General features: G+C 36.1%; 1 non-coding gene across 1 annotated transcript; it reads left to right on the forward strand.

The window, feature by feature from the left end:
- Positions 1-4,865: 4,865 nt before the first annotated feature.
- Positions 4,866-4,972, forward strand: LOC128292019 (small nucleolar RNA R71). Its single transcript, XR_008282003.1, has one exon. It is a non-coding gene; the product is annotated as a small nucleolar RNA R71 (small nucleolar RNA).
- The last annotated feature ends 10,053 nt before the right edge of the window (positions 4,973-15,025 follow it).

A 15,025-nucleotide genomic window follows, 5' to 3' on the forward strand; every position in this document is an offset into this window, starting at 1 on the left:
TCTGTTGCATGGGACATAGGTTTATATTGATGGAGGAAGAGTTCTGGTAGCCTCGCTACAATCTGGTGGCCTCGCCACATATACCTGTTCTGGTGACTTCATCATAATATCTGGCAGACTTGCTGCAATCTGGTGGCTTCGCCACATATATATCTGTTCTGGTGGCCTAGCCACAATATCTATATCTGCGGAGTGGCCACATCATCTGCAAAGTTGGTTTTTCTGAGTTAGTTTATTTTTATTATTTTTATATTCTGATTTGATTTTGGGTTTTAAATTGTAATAAGGCCGCTATTTAAATTTCTTTTTTCCGCTATGGTTTTATTTTCTAATTATATTTATACTATGTCGAAACTGCTAGTGTTAGGCTGCGCAGGTTTTTAAAATTAATGAACGTTTTCCAAGACTTAACCAGCACAACAAATGGATAGCCTAAAGATTGATAAGCAAGTTTTTCATTCAACCGCTGTTTTTACAAAGACCACCCCAATCATTTAAACCAACGAATGCATACTAAGTCGTAAGTCTATGTGACACGTCAGATCTGGCAATAACGTCTGGGCCGAGTTTGGGGTGTTACAATGTGGGTCCATTTTCTCCGTTTTTGGCCCGTTTCTCGCTTTTTTTACTCTCCTATGCTCACCTAAGTATAAAACATGAAATTAAAGAATTAGGAGCATCGAATTCACCAAATCTAAGGAGAAATCATCCATAAATGTGTTAAGCATGGGATAAAAATATGTATAAATTACGATTTATCAATAGGTAATAGCAATCTTCTGCTTCATATCAAATTTTTCAAGCAACCACTTAAGCCATTTTTTCACAAAGTGAGAACCTTTATAACTAATAATAGCTCTTGGTGTCCCAAATCGTCTAAACACATGCTTATGTAAGAATCGCATGACAGCCTTAGCATCATTTGTAGTGTATGCTTCATCTTCAACCCACTTGGATACATAGTCCACATCAACTAAGATGTATTTGTTCCCATATGAAGAAGGAAACAGGCCTAAGAAATCAATGCCCATACGTCGAATAATTCAATCTCCAAAATGTTTGTAAAGGGCATCTCATTCCTCCTTGATATATTTTCGGTCCTTTGGCATTTATCACAGCTCTTCACATAAGCATAAGCATCTTTAAATAGTGTAGGCCAAAAGAAACCTACTTGCAAAATCTTTGTTGCAGTACGTGAACTACCAAAGTGTCCCTCACTTGGAGATGAGTGGAAATGATACAAGATCTCGGCAATCTCACTTTTAACTACACACTTTTGGATTATATTATCTACACATTGTCTAAACAAAAATGGATCCTTCCAAAAAATGATACTGACTATCATGAAGGAATTTTTTTCCTTTGTTGGTATGTCATTTCTCGAGGAATTATTCAAAAAATCAGCAAACCAAGGTGTTTCATGAATTAAACTTACCTCAAATAAGTGTTCATCTGGTAAATTCTCGTTGATAGGAACACATGATCGAGTTACCTCATATTGTTCCAACCTCGACAGATGATCAGCTATTTGATTTTCGACAACTTTTCTGTCTTAGATCTCAAGGTCAAATTCTTTGAGTAACAGTACCCGAAGAATTAGCCTCGGCTTTGCATCTTTCTTCGTGAGCAAGTATTTAGTGGCTGCATGGTTAGTAAATATTGTAACTTTGGTAACTATAAGATATGAGTGAAATTTTTCAAAAGCAAAAACTATTGCAAAGAGTTTCATTTTGGTTACCGTATAATTGAGTTGGGCTCCCATCAAAGTTCTGCTTGCATAGTAAATACAGTGAAACACTTTGTTTCTTCTTTGACCCATCACAGCTTTAATAGCATAATCACTAGTATCAAACATCAACTCAAAAGGTGAGTTCCAATCCAGTGTAATGATTATTGAGGCAGAGATTAATCATTTTTTCATATCTTCAAAAGCTTTCAAACATGCTTTGTTGAAATCAAAAAATGTATCTTTCTTTAACAACAAACACAATGGTTTAGAAATTTTTGAGAAATCTTTGATAAACCTTCGGTAAAGATCAGCATGGCCTAAGAAACTTCTGACTCCTTTCACATTCATTAGGGCCGATAATCTTTCAATTATGTCCACCTTTGCTTTATCGACTTCAATTCCTCTCTTTGAGATTTTATGTCCTAAGACAATCCCTTCCTTGACCATAAAATGCCATTTTTCCCAATTAAGAACAAGATTCGTCTCTTCGCATCTCTTCAGTACCTTAGCCAAATTACTCAAACGAATATCATAGGTGTTACCAAAAATAGAAAAATCATCCATGAAAACTTCGACAAAATTTTCAACCATATCAGTGAATATTGCCATCATGCATGCAAGTGCATTGCATAAACCAAAAGGTTGTTTTATGTTGGTCTTTTGGGGCTACAACTATTTGGTTTTATCTCGAATAGCCATCTAAAAAAACAATAGAATTCATTACCTACAAGTCGATCTAACATCTAATCCATAAACGGCAACAGAAAATGGTCCTTCAGAGTGGCTTTGTTCAATTTTCTGTAACTAATACAGATTCTCCAACTGGTAACAGTTCTAGTTGGAATTAACTCGTTATGCTCATTTTTGACCATTGTGATTCTGCCTTTCTTCGGCACACACTGTACCGGACTTACCCACGAACTATCTGAAATAGGATAGATGATTCTTGCATCTAACGATTTGATTACTTCCTTTCTCACAACTTCTTTCATGATAGGATTGAGCCTCCTTTTCCCATCAATTCAAGCTCTTTCACCTTTTTCCAAAATAATTTTATGCGTGCAAAAAGAAGGGCTTGTACCTCGAATATCAACTATGGTCCAACCAATTGCTTTCTTAAATTTCTTTAGAACAATAATTAGTTGCTCTTCTTGATCTTATGTCAGTTCTGCTGAAATAATCACAGGCAAAGTAGAATACCTAAATAAACGTATTTCAAATAGAAAGGAAGTACCTTTAGTTCGAGTTTAGGTGGTTCTTCAATTGACAACTTGGGTTGCATAAATCCATTGACTTCCAACTCCAACGGTTCAAACCATGTGGATTGAATAAAATTTCTTGGATTGGCTTCCATCAAAGCTATGTTTTCTTCACCTTTTTCATCCTCTACAGGGTCAAGATCTAAGGCTTTCTCCAATGGATCTTCTTCAAAATTGCTTTCCATAGAAACCAAGGTTTCTATCTCTTCCATAATTGAACATTCTTCTGCCGGATCGGGAAATTTCATCGCTTTAAAAATGTTAATGGTTACCTAATCGTCTTGAACTCGCATGGTGAGTTCACCTTTCTGTACATCAATTAACGTTCTTTTTGTTGCTAAGAAAGGTCTCCCAAGAATGATCGACACTTCTTTATCTGCTTCAAAATCTAAGACAATAAAATCAACAGGAAAAATAAATTTATCAACTCTTACCAAAACATCCTCGATCTTTTCCTCGAGATATGCTAAAGATCAATCTGCTAGCTGAAGCGTCACAGTTGTAGGTCTTAGTTCACCTATCCCTAACATCTTGAAAATATACTTAGGCATCAATTTGATACTTGCTCCTAAATCACAACAGTAAGATTCACCAATGTTACAGGGTATAGTAAAGCTTCTTGGGTCTTTCAATTTCGGTAGCAGTTTGTTCTGCAGGAACGCACTGCACTCCTTTGTCAAGGCAGCAGTCTCATACTCATTAAGCCGTTTATTCTTGGACAGTATATCCTTTATAAACTTCACATAATTTGCATTTGTTCTAAAGCCTCCACTAACGGAATATTGACGTGTAGCTGCTTCAGAACGTCTAAAAACTTCTTGAAGTGTACCTCCTATTTCTGCTTGTGTTGTTGCAATCTTTGTGAATATGGTGGTGATGGAACTTTTAGTTGAACCAGACAACTTATTTGAGTAGGTAAATCTACATCCAAAGAAGATATTAAAGTATATGAATTCACTATGTTAGGATTTACGTTGTAAGTCTTTGCAGATTCTAATTTCTTTGGTGTAGGAATTTCAATAGCTGGATGATTCTTCTCAACGGGCTTATCTTCAACATCAATCAATAGGGGTTCTAGAATTTTAGCACTTCACAATGGCATTGCCTTAATATGTTCTTTACCCAAATTTCTTGGATTCCTAGTATCGCTGGGCAAGGTTCCTTGCAGTCTATTACGAAGCTCTGTAGCTAATTGACCCATTTGGTTTTCCAAATTTTTAGTGTTGCTGCTCAATTTTGGATCAAGGCGTCATTCTTTGCCATGTACGCTTTCAACAAGTTCTCCAAATTGTTTGACGCCTCATCTTGAGGTGGTTTTGGAGCTCGCTGATTAAACCCTTGAGATTAGTTAAGTCTATGCTGCAATGAGTTTGGTTCGGTCCATTTCCCTGGTAGCTCCAAGAAAAGTTAGGATGATTAAGCATGAAGGATTATAGAAGTATGATTGGGGTCCTTGTCGACTCCTATTTTGATATTGGTTCCCCACATAGTATACTGACTCGGGATTTGATGGACTATTCTCAAAAGAATGACCTTCCCTATAGTACACACAGGAAACTAATCCGTACGGACTTGGTGGCTGAGCTGCAAAATGATTAGTACTATTAGCTGTAACCTATTTTAACATAGAGGAAATAGAGGATACCTGAGCTGATAACAAAGTGAGGGTGTCAACTTCATGAACTCCAGCTACACATCTTCCTAAAGCTGCTCGTTTTGCTGGCCATTGATAGTTACTACTCGCGATCCTCTAAATCATCTCACAAGCCACAATATAAGACTTAGACAAAATTGCACCATTCGCAGAAGCATCTACCATCAATCTTGTATGTGCATTGAGACCATTATAGAATGTCTCCAACTGAAAACAATGAGGAATCCCATGATGAGGACACTTACGTAGTAACTCCTTGAATCGCTTCCAAGGCTCATACAAAGACTCGTCATCCAATTGTTGGAAGGTTCTGATCTCGTACCTCAACTTAGCGTTTTTGCTAGGGGGGAAGTACTTAACCAAAACTCTACCTGCTAATTCTTGCCATGTAGATATGGAACTTGGTGGCAATGAATTGACCCATGCTCGTTCTCGATCTAGCAACGAGTAGGGAAACAACTTCAACCCCAGTGCATCTTCAGTCACACCGACTATCTTGAATGAGTCACTCACCTCTATAAACAATCGAAGGTGGAGATGTGGATCTTCTATGGGCATACCACTAAACTGGCCCACCATTTGGAGTATTTGAAACATCGCTGGTTTCAATTCAAATTGGGTTGCCTCAATATCTGGCCTTCTAATTCCTGGATTCAACTCACTGAATAGTGGCACAATATAATGTCCGATGCATCGATCCCTATCATTGGCAACAAGGATGGGATTTTGTACATGATTGGTATCATTATCTTGGTCTTGATTCTGATTTCCAAGGTCCATCTCGACTTGTCTTTGAGCTATTCATTCGCGTCTTCTTTGTCTAAAAGTTCACCCAATTTCAGGGTATACAGGGAGTAAATTGATAATTCGATCTATGCTCATAAACACCTGAAAATAAAATCACAAAATTAAAAAGAATAAGTTAGTAATGTTAGAAATAAATCAAATCGAAAATAAATAATTTCACATAAGAAATGACTATGGCAACAGTTGACAATCCCCGACAACGACGCCAAAAACTTGTAACGTGTAGGTTTGTGTAAGTGTACATAGTCGTTATTAGGTAATAAGTAAGTATCGAGTTATCATCTCCACAGGGATTGTTTTTGTACTAAGTCACTTAATTTGTAAAATTGTATTAACAATTTGGTAAATAAAAACACAATTTAGTTGAGAAGTGATGATTAAAATATATTAGACTAAATGCAATGATCCTTAATGTAAATTAACCTAACTATGCAAACTATATGAATGAAATAGATTTTAGCAAAATTAAACACAATTTGCAACAATTATAACATAAATAAACTAAGACAATTACTTTAATTAAACTCAACTTACTGTCAACATGCTGAATAATATTCGGAAAAACATTCCATGGCAACTCGATCTTTCATGAGTTTGGAAACCATGTTATGTCCTTTTGGAATCCTTTACTTTGTAAATACGCATTTTACTGATCCTTATTTACTAAGGGTTTCTTAGTATTCGTGCGAGGTAATAGGGGCGTGTTAGGTTTGAAATAGTTTAATCACACAAATGTAAGAACTATGCCGATAACAGAGCCTAGTTAGGGTTGTTATGCAACCTGCAATTTAATCGGGCTAGGATCAAAATTGAGTATGCACATTTCAATTATGTGTCCACTAGCCATCGTCTGGTTAAAATCGCTCAGTAATTCAGGTTCATTTCAATCACATATGAACTAAATAAAAACTTGATTTTAATTGAAAACATGATGGATTCAGGCACAAACATTATAAGCATGAATCTAAAAATATTATTTAATCAAAGTAATCATCCTAGCTTAAATAAAATTAAGCTAACACTGTTGTAAACAAGAACAAAGAACACATAGCAAACATCTTTAAATTAAATTAAAGGAAAGAAAGATTAAACCCAATTTAGAGTGGCTGTCACCCAAGACTCTAACTGACGAGGCTCCTTTGTTCCTTTGCTTCACTCCTTTGCTAATAGCTCTCCAAGGTGGCTGACCAAGGGTTCCTTAAGAGGCTCAAATGCTAAAATCTTTATGAAAAAATGATGATAGGCGTAGGGAGAAAAGAAGAATGCTAAGAGAATTTAGAGAGGAGAGAATGATGAATTATGAGGGATGCATAGAAATGTGAGAATGAGGTATTGTTTATAGGTGAGGAGAGGGAGATAGTTTACTAAAAATAGGCATACTCAAAATCCATTCAAAACATTCACAATGTCCCTTGTAAGGCTCTACGAGGCCTTAAAACATGCTTAGAAGTGGTTCGAGACTAAACCGATAACATATGCAAACAATGGGAAACTTAGGAAATTTTCAAACATATAAGGGTCACACGCCCATGTGAACAGGTCGTATGCCTCACACGGTCACCAGACACGCTCATGTCATAGACCGTGTGAAAGCAGGGCATACATACTGACTGTACCACACGGCTGAAGACACGCTCGTGTGCCATGACCGTGCGAAAATTAGAGAGGTTACTAACTTGGCCACACGCCCATGTGCCAGCCCGTGTGACACACACGAGCAGTAGACACGCCCGTGTGTCTAGGTCGTGCCAAACCTGTAGGGTATACTTACTTAATTCGAAAAGGTACCCTAGGGGACACACGGCTGAGACACACGCCCCTGTCTCTGCCCGTGTGGACAAAAATAGGCCATTTGTAAAGCCAATTTGCCACCCTTTTCTCATGCAGACAAAATAACCAAAATGGTACCATTTCAACACATATATAGGTAGCCAAAACATGCCAATTCATACACACATCATGTCATCTATACTCAACCATTTCAGGTACTCAATTTCACATTCAAAACATACCAAATCATTAAGTCAAAGTCATCACAACTTACATAACTTCTAAATGCATTTTATCACATTTCCATCAACTAAGTCATGCTTCTCAAACATATCAATTTTTCATGTACAAATCATACCAAAATATACCATTCTTCAAGCATTAATACACCAATTTATAACTAGTCAAATGAGATACCATTTATCCATATTAATAACCATGACAACATGCTAAAACACAAGGTCAATTATAATTCACAGACATCACTTAACAAACACATAAATCAAGCCAACTTATACGGCCAAATACATTCAAACATTTCCAACAAAAAGCAAGCCAAATCTCATGGCTATATCAAACCTTAAAACACTTCATCAACTCACTAGCCTATACATGCCATATGCCATATTTGCAAGCATCCAAAAATACCAACAAGTAGTCGATAGTGTGATGATGGTTCCCGATGATCCCTGTTGTTTGAGCTAGCTTTGATAATCTATAAAACAAGGAAAGAACACACAAAGTAAAATTTAAAAGGTTAGTAAGCCATATACAAATAGAGTCATCACATGAACATTTGCATACCAATTCAATATGCTTAACATAGCTAATCACATTCAAATTCACAAATCTTTCTCATTGAACATATATTAAATGTCTTAATTGAGTTCATCAAATATTTCCCCTTTTCAATACTCGTATGAATTTCATATGTACCTGAGTCATTTAGCTCATTCACATATTCTTTCGTTCTTGATCTATATACATTCAAAATTAACTCATTTATTCATCAACACATTTAATTTAGTCCACACACACATATTTGGGAATTTTTTCACTTTAGCCCCTAAAGTTTCTCATTTCTTACAATTTAGTCCTCATTTCACAAATACACAAAGTTACCCAATTTCTTTCAAATACATGCTAGCTGAATTCTCCCATTATATATATCAACCCATATTTCACATTTATTTCACAATTTAACCCCTCAATTTACACTTTTCACAATTTAATCCTTATAAGACATTTTTGTCAACAATCACTTTACAAAACATTAAAATCTATCAACAACAATTCATATTTCATCATCAAATACCAAAGAACATAATAGCTCATCAATGGAAACTCACAAAATCATTAACACTTTCAACAATTAAAGTATGGGATAGCTAGAACACAAAGCAACGATCACAAAAACATAGAAATCATCAAAAACCAAGCTAAAATCGTACCTTAATCAAAGCCTCAAGTTGCTGAAACCCTAAAAACATTCAAGCTTTCATTTCTTCTTCAAATTCAATGCAAAGATATGATAATGGACTTATTTCATGTTTGTTTTATTTCAATTATACATTAATTCTATTTTTACCATTTTAACCTTGGTTTATAAACACTTAAAACATAAAATATAAGACCATTAATGTCCATCTCCACTATCAATGGTCTAATTACAACATAAGGACCTTTCATTTAATAAACATAGCAATTAAGCACTTTTAACTTATAGCATGCTGCTTTTGCATTTTATGCGATTAAGTCCTTTTTTCTCAAATTGAGCTATTAAATGATAAAATTAGCTCACAAAATTTTCACACATATATTCACATGTTGTAAACACCGAAAAAAATATTAAAATAATTTTATGACATCGAATTTGTTGTTCTGAAACCACTGTTCCGATTTAAGCTAAAACTGGGTTGTTACAACTCTCCCCTCTTAGGGATTTTCATCCCCAAAAATCTTACCAGCGAATAGGTTTGGATATTGCTTTCTTATAGCATCCTTGGGTTCACATGTAGCTTCTTCTACCCTGTGTCCATGCCATAATACTTTCACTAACGCTGTTCTTTTATTTCTCAGCTCTTTGATCTCACGAGTTAAAATTCAGATCGGTTCTTCACTATACGATAAATCTGACTAATTTTCAACTTTGGTCGGGGAAATAACATGCGAAGGATCAGATCGGTATCGTTGAAGCATCGATACATGAAATACATTATGAATCTTTTCTAACACAAACAGCAATGTTAGCTAATAAGCAACTAATCCAATTCGCTCAATAAATTCATATGGACCGATGAATCTCAAACTTAATTTTGCCTTTACGACCGAGTTGAAGTGTTTTCTTCCATGGAGATACTTTCAAAAATACTTTATCCTTGATCTGAAACTCAATATCTTTCCACTTCAAGTGTGCGTATGATTTTTGTCGATCTGACGCTGCTTTCAGACTATCAAGAATTACTTTCACTTTTTGCTTAGTCTCTTTAATCAAATCGACCTGAAAAATCTTATTCTCACTAAGTTCAGTCCAGTTCAATGGTGTTCGACACTTCCGACCGTATAAAGCTTCATAAGGTGCCATTATAATGCTCGATTGAAAACTATTGTTATAAGCAAATTCAATCAATGATAAATATTTTTCCCACGTACCTTCAAATTCAAGAATGGAACATCTCAACATATCCTCGAGTATCTGAATAACTCGCTTAGATTGACCGTCTGTTTGTGGTTCAAATGCTGTATTAAAATGTAGTTTTTTACCCAGTGCATCTTGCAATTTCTTCCAAAACCTCAATGTCAACCTCAGATCTCTATCCGAAACAATAGGAATAGGTACTCCGTGTAATCTCACATCCTCAAAGATATACAACTTAGCTAACTTTTCAAGCGAATAGTCCATTCTTACAAGAATGATATGAGTCGATTTTGTCAACCGGTCAACAGCATCTTTCTTACTCGGAGATAGGGGCAAACCCGAAACAAAATCCATAGTCACTCTATCCTATTTCCACTCGAGAATCATAATCAGCTACAATAAACCAGATGGTACCTGATGCTTAGCTTTAACTTGCTGACAAATCAAACATTTCAAAACAAATTCTGAAATATTACATTTCATGCCATGCCACCAATAAAGCCATTTCAAGTCATTATACATTTTCGTGCTTCTCGGATGAACAGATAAATGACTACTATATGATTTGTTCAAAATCATCTGAATCAATTCTGAACTTCTTGGAATACATATTTGGCCTTTCAATCTTAAACAATCATCAGAATCAACTTGAAACTCTGAATCAGGGTTCGAATCGCAATGACCTTGTTTTGCTAACATTTCATTATCAACTTTCTGAGCTTCACAAATCTGTTGTACAAACAACAGTCTCACTTTCATCACAGCTACAATTGAGCCGCCATCAAATAGAGCCAACTGAGTATTCATTGCTTGTAAAGCAAATAAAGATTTTCGGCTTATTGCATCAGCAACAACATTTGCTTTTCCCAGATGGCATTCAATAACTAGCTCGTAATCTTTTAACAATTCTAGCCATCTCTGATGTCGTAAATTTATATATTTCTGATTTATCAGGTATTTTAAACTCTTCTGATCTGAATAAACATGACATTTCTCACTGAACAAATAATGGTGCCAAATCTTTAATGCAAACACAATGGCTGCTAACTCTAAATCGTGTATCAGGTAATTCTTTTTATGTGGCTTCAACTGTCTTGAGCCATAAGCTATGACTTTTCCTTCCTACATCAAAATGTAGCCCAGACCATTCAACGATGCATCACTATAGATCACAAATTCTTTACCCGATTCTGGCTATACTAACACCGGAGCTTTAGTAAAAAGAACTTTCAACTGATCAAAACTTTTGTGACATTTATTGGACCATTGAAACTTTACATCTTTCTGAAGCAATCTCGTTAACGGATTCACAATCATCAAAAAGCCTTTCATAAATTATCTATAATAACCGGCGAGTCCTAGAAAACTACGGACCTCAGAAACATTTTTCAGAGGCTTCCAATCCATAATTGCAGATATCTTAATAGGGCCTACTCGAATACTCGATGCTAACACAATATGCCCTAGGAAACCAACTTCACGTAACCAGAACTCACATTTACTGAACTTTGCATATAACTGTTTATTACGTAGAGTCTGCAATATAATTCTCAAATGCTTGGTATGCTCAGTTTCATCTCATGAATAAATCAAAATGTCGTCAATAAATAAAACAACAAATCGATCTAAGTACAGTCTGAAAATTCAGTTCATTATATCCATAAAGGCTGCAGGAGCACTCGTTAGTTCGAAAGGTATAACTACAAATTCATAATGTTCGTACCTCATTCGGAAAGCTGTCTTTGGCACATCAGAGTCTCTAACTCGTAACTGGTAATAACCCAATTTTAAATCTATCTTTGAAAACACTGTAACCCTTTCAATTGATCAAACAAATCATCTATTCCGGGTAGAGGATATTTATTCTTGATCATCACTTTATTAAGATGTCGGTAGTCTATACACATTATCATCGTGCCATCTTTCTTTTTCACAAATAACACAAGAGAACCCCAAGGTGAGAAACTCGATATTGCAAAACCTCTATCCGTCAGTTCTTGCAATTGAGCTTTCAATTCTTTTAACTCTGTCGGAGCCATTCTATACAGAGCTATCAATATTGACGTTGTACCCAGCATTAACTCAATACCAAACTCAACCTCTCAGATAGGTGGTAAACCCGGTAATTCTTCGGGAACCACATCTGGATACTCACACACAACTGGTACTGATTTGATCTTCATTCCTGTCACGTTCGTATCTAGCACATAAGCAAAATAAGCTTTGCAACCCTTTCTCACATATTTCTGAGCTAACATTGATGAAATCACCGTTGACAAGCCATTCAAATCATCTGACTCAATTCAGGTAATCTCATTATTCTAACATCTCAAATCAATCATCTTTCATTTGCAATTCACAAGACTATCATCCAACGTTAACCAATCCATACCTAGAATTATATCAAATTCATAAAATGGTAACAACATCAAATTAGCTAGAAAACAAATATCCCGAATCATCAATGTATAGTTCTTGCACACTTTATCAACCAACAGGCACTTGCCTAAGGGGTTCGATACTCTAATTACAAATTCAGTAGACTCTACAGGCAAAGTCTTACTGGATACTAAATTCACACATATATACGAACGAGTTGATCATGTATCTACCAATGTAATAACTTTAGTATCATAAAGAGTAAAAGTATCGGTAATAACATCTAGAGATGATGCTCCTTCATGAGCGCGAATAGCGTAGGCCCGTGCAGGTGCTCTAGCATCAGATCTTGCAGTAGTGTCTCATGCCACATCTCTACCACCACTCACATTTCCTGTGTTTCTGGGTGGTCTACTCCTAGCTGCAGTGCTTGTGACATCCCAAAATTGACCCTAGTCGGGATGTGGTTTCGGGACCACAAAACTGAGGCATAAAAATAATTTATAATTTATTTTGATGCCTATAATATGTGTTAATTCATGTGTGACATTTTTGATGTTTCGATTTAGAGTTATAAATGTGAATTTCACTAGAAAGGGCCTAGTAGTAAACATTGAAAGTATGATGGGGAAATGTGGGATGACTAGTTGATAATGCATGCAAAAATAAAGGATTTGCATGTCAAATTTTCCCCTAACATGAAGTGGCCGGCCATGACAAGGAATCATGGGCTAAACATGTCATGAAACATGTTTTGTTGGTGCACTAGGGAGAAACAATAAACAAATGAGTATGGGTAATAAAGAAAGAAAAAAAAAATGTGTGTGTGTGAGTGAAACCCCCCTTGCCGTGCATTGTGGAAGAGAAAAGAAAATTTTGTTCATCCATTTTCTCTTCTTTGGCCGAAAATACTAAGGAAAAGGGAGGATTTTTGCTTCATGCTTGGTTTAGAAGAGAACTAGAAGGAGATTTGGCTATACTTGCATCAAGATTAAGGTATGTTTGAGGTTGTGTCATGAGATTCATGCTTGTTTTGGTTGCTAACTTGATGTGCATGTTAGCCTTGGTTCAAATCCTTGTTATGCCATGGAAATGGTATTTGGCCAAGGTGGATTTTGTGTTAATGCCATTGCATGTTAAATATGAAGCTTGTTAATGGTGTATGTGATGGGGATTGATGGCTCTTGGACTTTCTTTTTAGTATTTTTGAGTGAGACATTAAGTTCTTTGCTTAATCATGACCAAAATGATGGTGTTGTGATGTATTCGGTCATGGTATATCCACAAGTATGATTCATGCATGTTGCATGGTAGGTAAGATTTGAGCTTTGAATATGTGTTTGCACATGATGAATTGGTATGACATATATACTATTTCAAGGTATATATTTGCTTGGGATGATGTTTTCGGTTATGTAGTACATGAGAGATGTGTATTGAGCTACAATATGTAATGCGTTAGTTAGTAAAATGCATGCTGTTTTTGTGTGGTATTAAGTGCATAATCGGCCTCAACATGGACATGCATATTCGCCACATGAGGGAAATTGGTGTGCATGCATTCGGTTAGAGGCAAGCATATTGATGCCTATTCTTGGCTTAGAAAATTCGCTAAGAGGAATACTAACTAAGGTGTTGAGTTCGATTCATGATTTTGTACATATGCGACTTTGATGCCTAATGAGTAGATATTTATATATTGGCTAGGCATCTTGAATTCCTCTTCCGATGCTCAAATGATAAAACCAATTTATTTGTTAAATTTAGCTCAAGAAGCTAGAGGTGGAGAATCAAGCAAAGGCAAAGGAAAGATAATCGAGTAGTCGATTGGAAATCGTTTCATCCAATATAAGGTAAGTCATTAAGCATATATTTGGTGTTGATGTAAATGACCATAATATATACACAATTGTGTTTAAATGAATTGATGTGTAAATGGGAATGTATGTGTACGGAATGATGCCATTGTTGAATGTATAAAGGCAGCAAAATGCATAAGGTATTGGTCTCGGCACTAAGTGTGCGGGTATAAATGGACACGGTGACAAGATTGGCACTAAGTGTGCGGGTTTAAAATTGTACAGCACTAAGTGTGCGAGTTTGATTATATAGCACTAAGTGTGCGAGCTGAAAATTATATAGCACTAAGTGTGCGAGCTGAAAATATATAGCACTAAGTGTGCGGATTCACTATATGCTCTTGTATTACAATTGGCACTGAGTGTGCGACATTATCGAGTTAATCCCGGACAGCGGATCGGGTAAGTACCTCGAGCTCATGATGAATAGAAAATACGTCCATGCTTGGGGTTGAATTGGTAAGCCTTAAATCTATGTGATGATTGAAATTGTATGGTTGTGCTGGAAAATGAGTTAATGTGTAAAAAATGCTTGATTATCTTGTTGTGTAGAATATGAAATGTGGATGTATGACTTGGTGCGAGATTGGACCGAAAGGTCCGAGGTATTATGGTATAGATTCGATATGGATGAGTACCTAGCCTCGTTTGTTGTACATGTTGTAGTGACTGTATCAGTGGATTGATGAATGCTTATGACTTACTGAGTTGTAAACTCACTCGGTGTTTTTTTCTTGTCACCCATTTTAGGTCTCTCGGATTCGTATTGCTTGCGTGATCGGGACCGTCGTTGAAGTCATCACACGGCTGAAATCTTGTGGTATTGTTTTCGTTGTTGAAGAACATTTGGCATGTATAGGCTATTATATTTTGTCGAATTGTGGGTTGTAAACTTTAAGCCATGTGAAAATGGCCTATGTGGTCGTCGAG

The sequence above is a fragment of the Gossypium arboreum genome, chromosome 4 (genome assembly GCF_025698485.1).
Source record: "Gossypium arboreum isolate Shixiya-1 chromosome 4, ASM2569848v2, whole genome shotgun sequence".
Lineage (NCBI taxonomy): Eukaryota > Viridiplantae > Streptophyta > Magnoliopsida > Malvales > Malvaceae > Gossypium > Gossypium arboreum.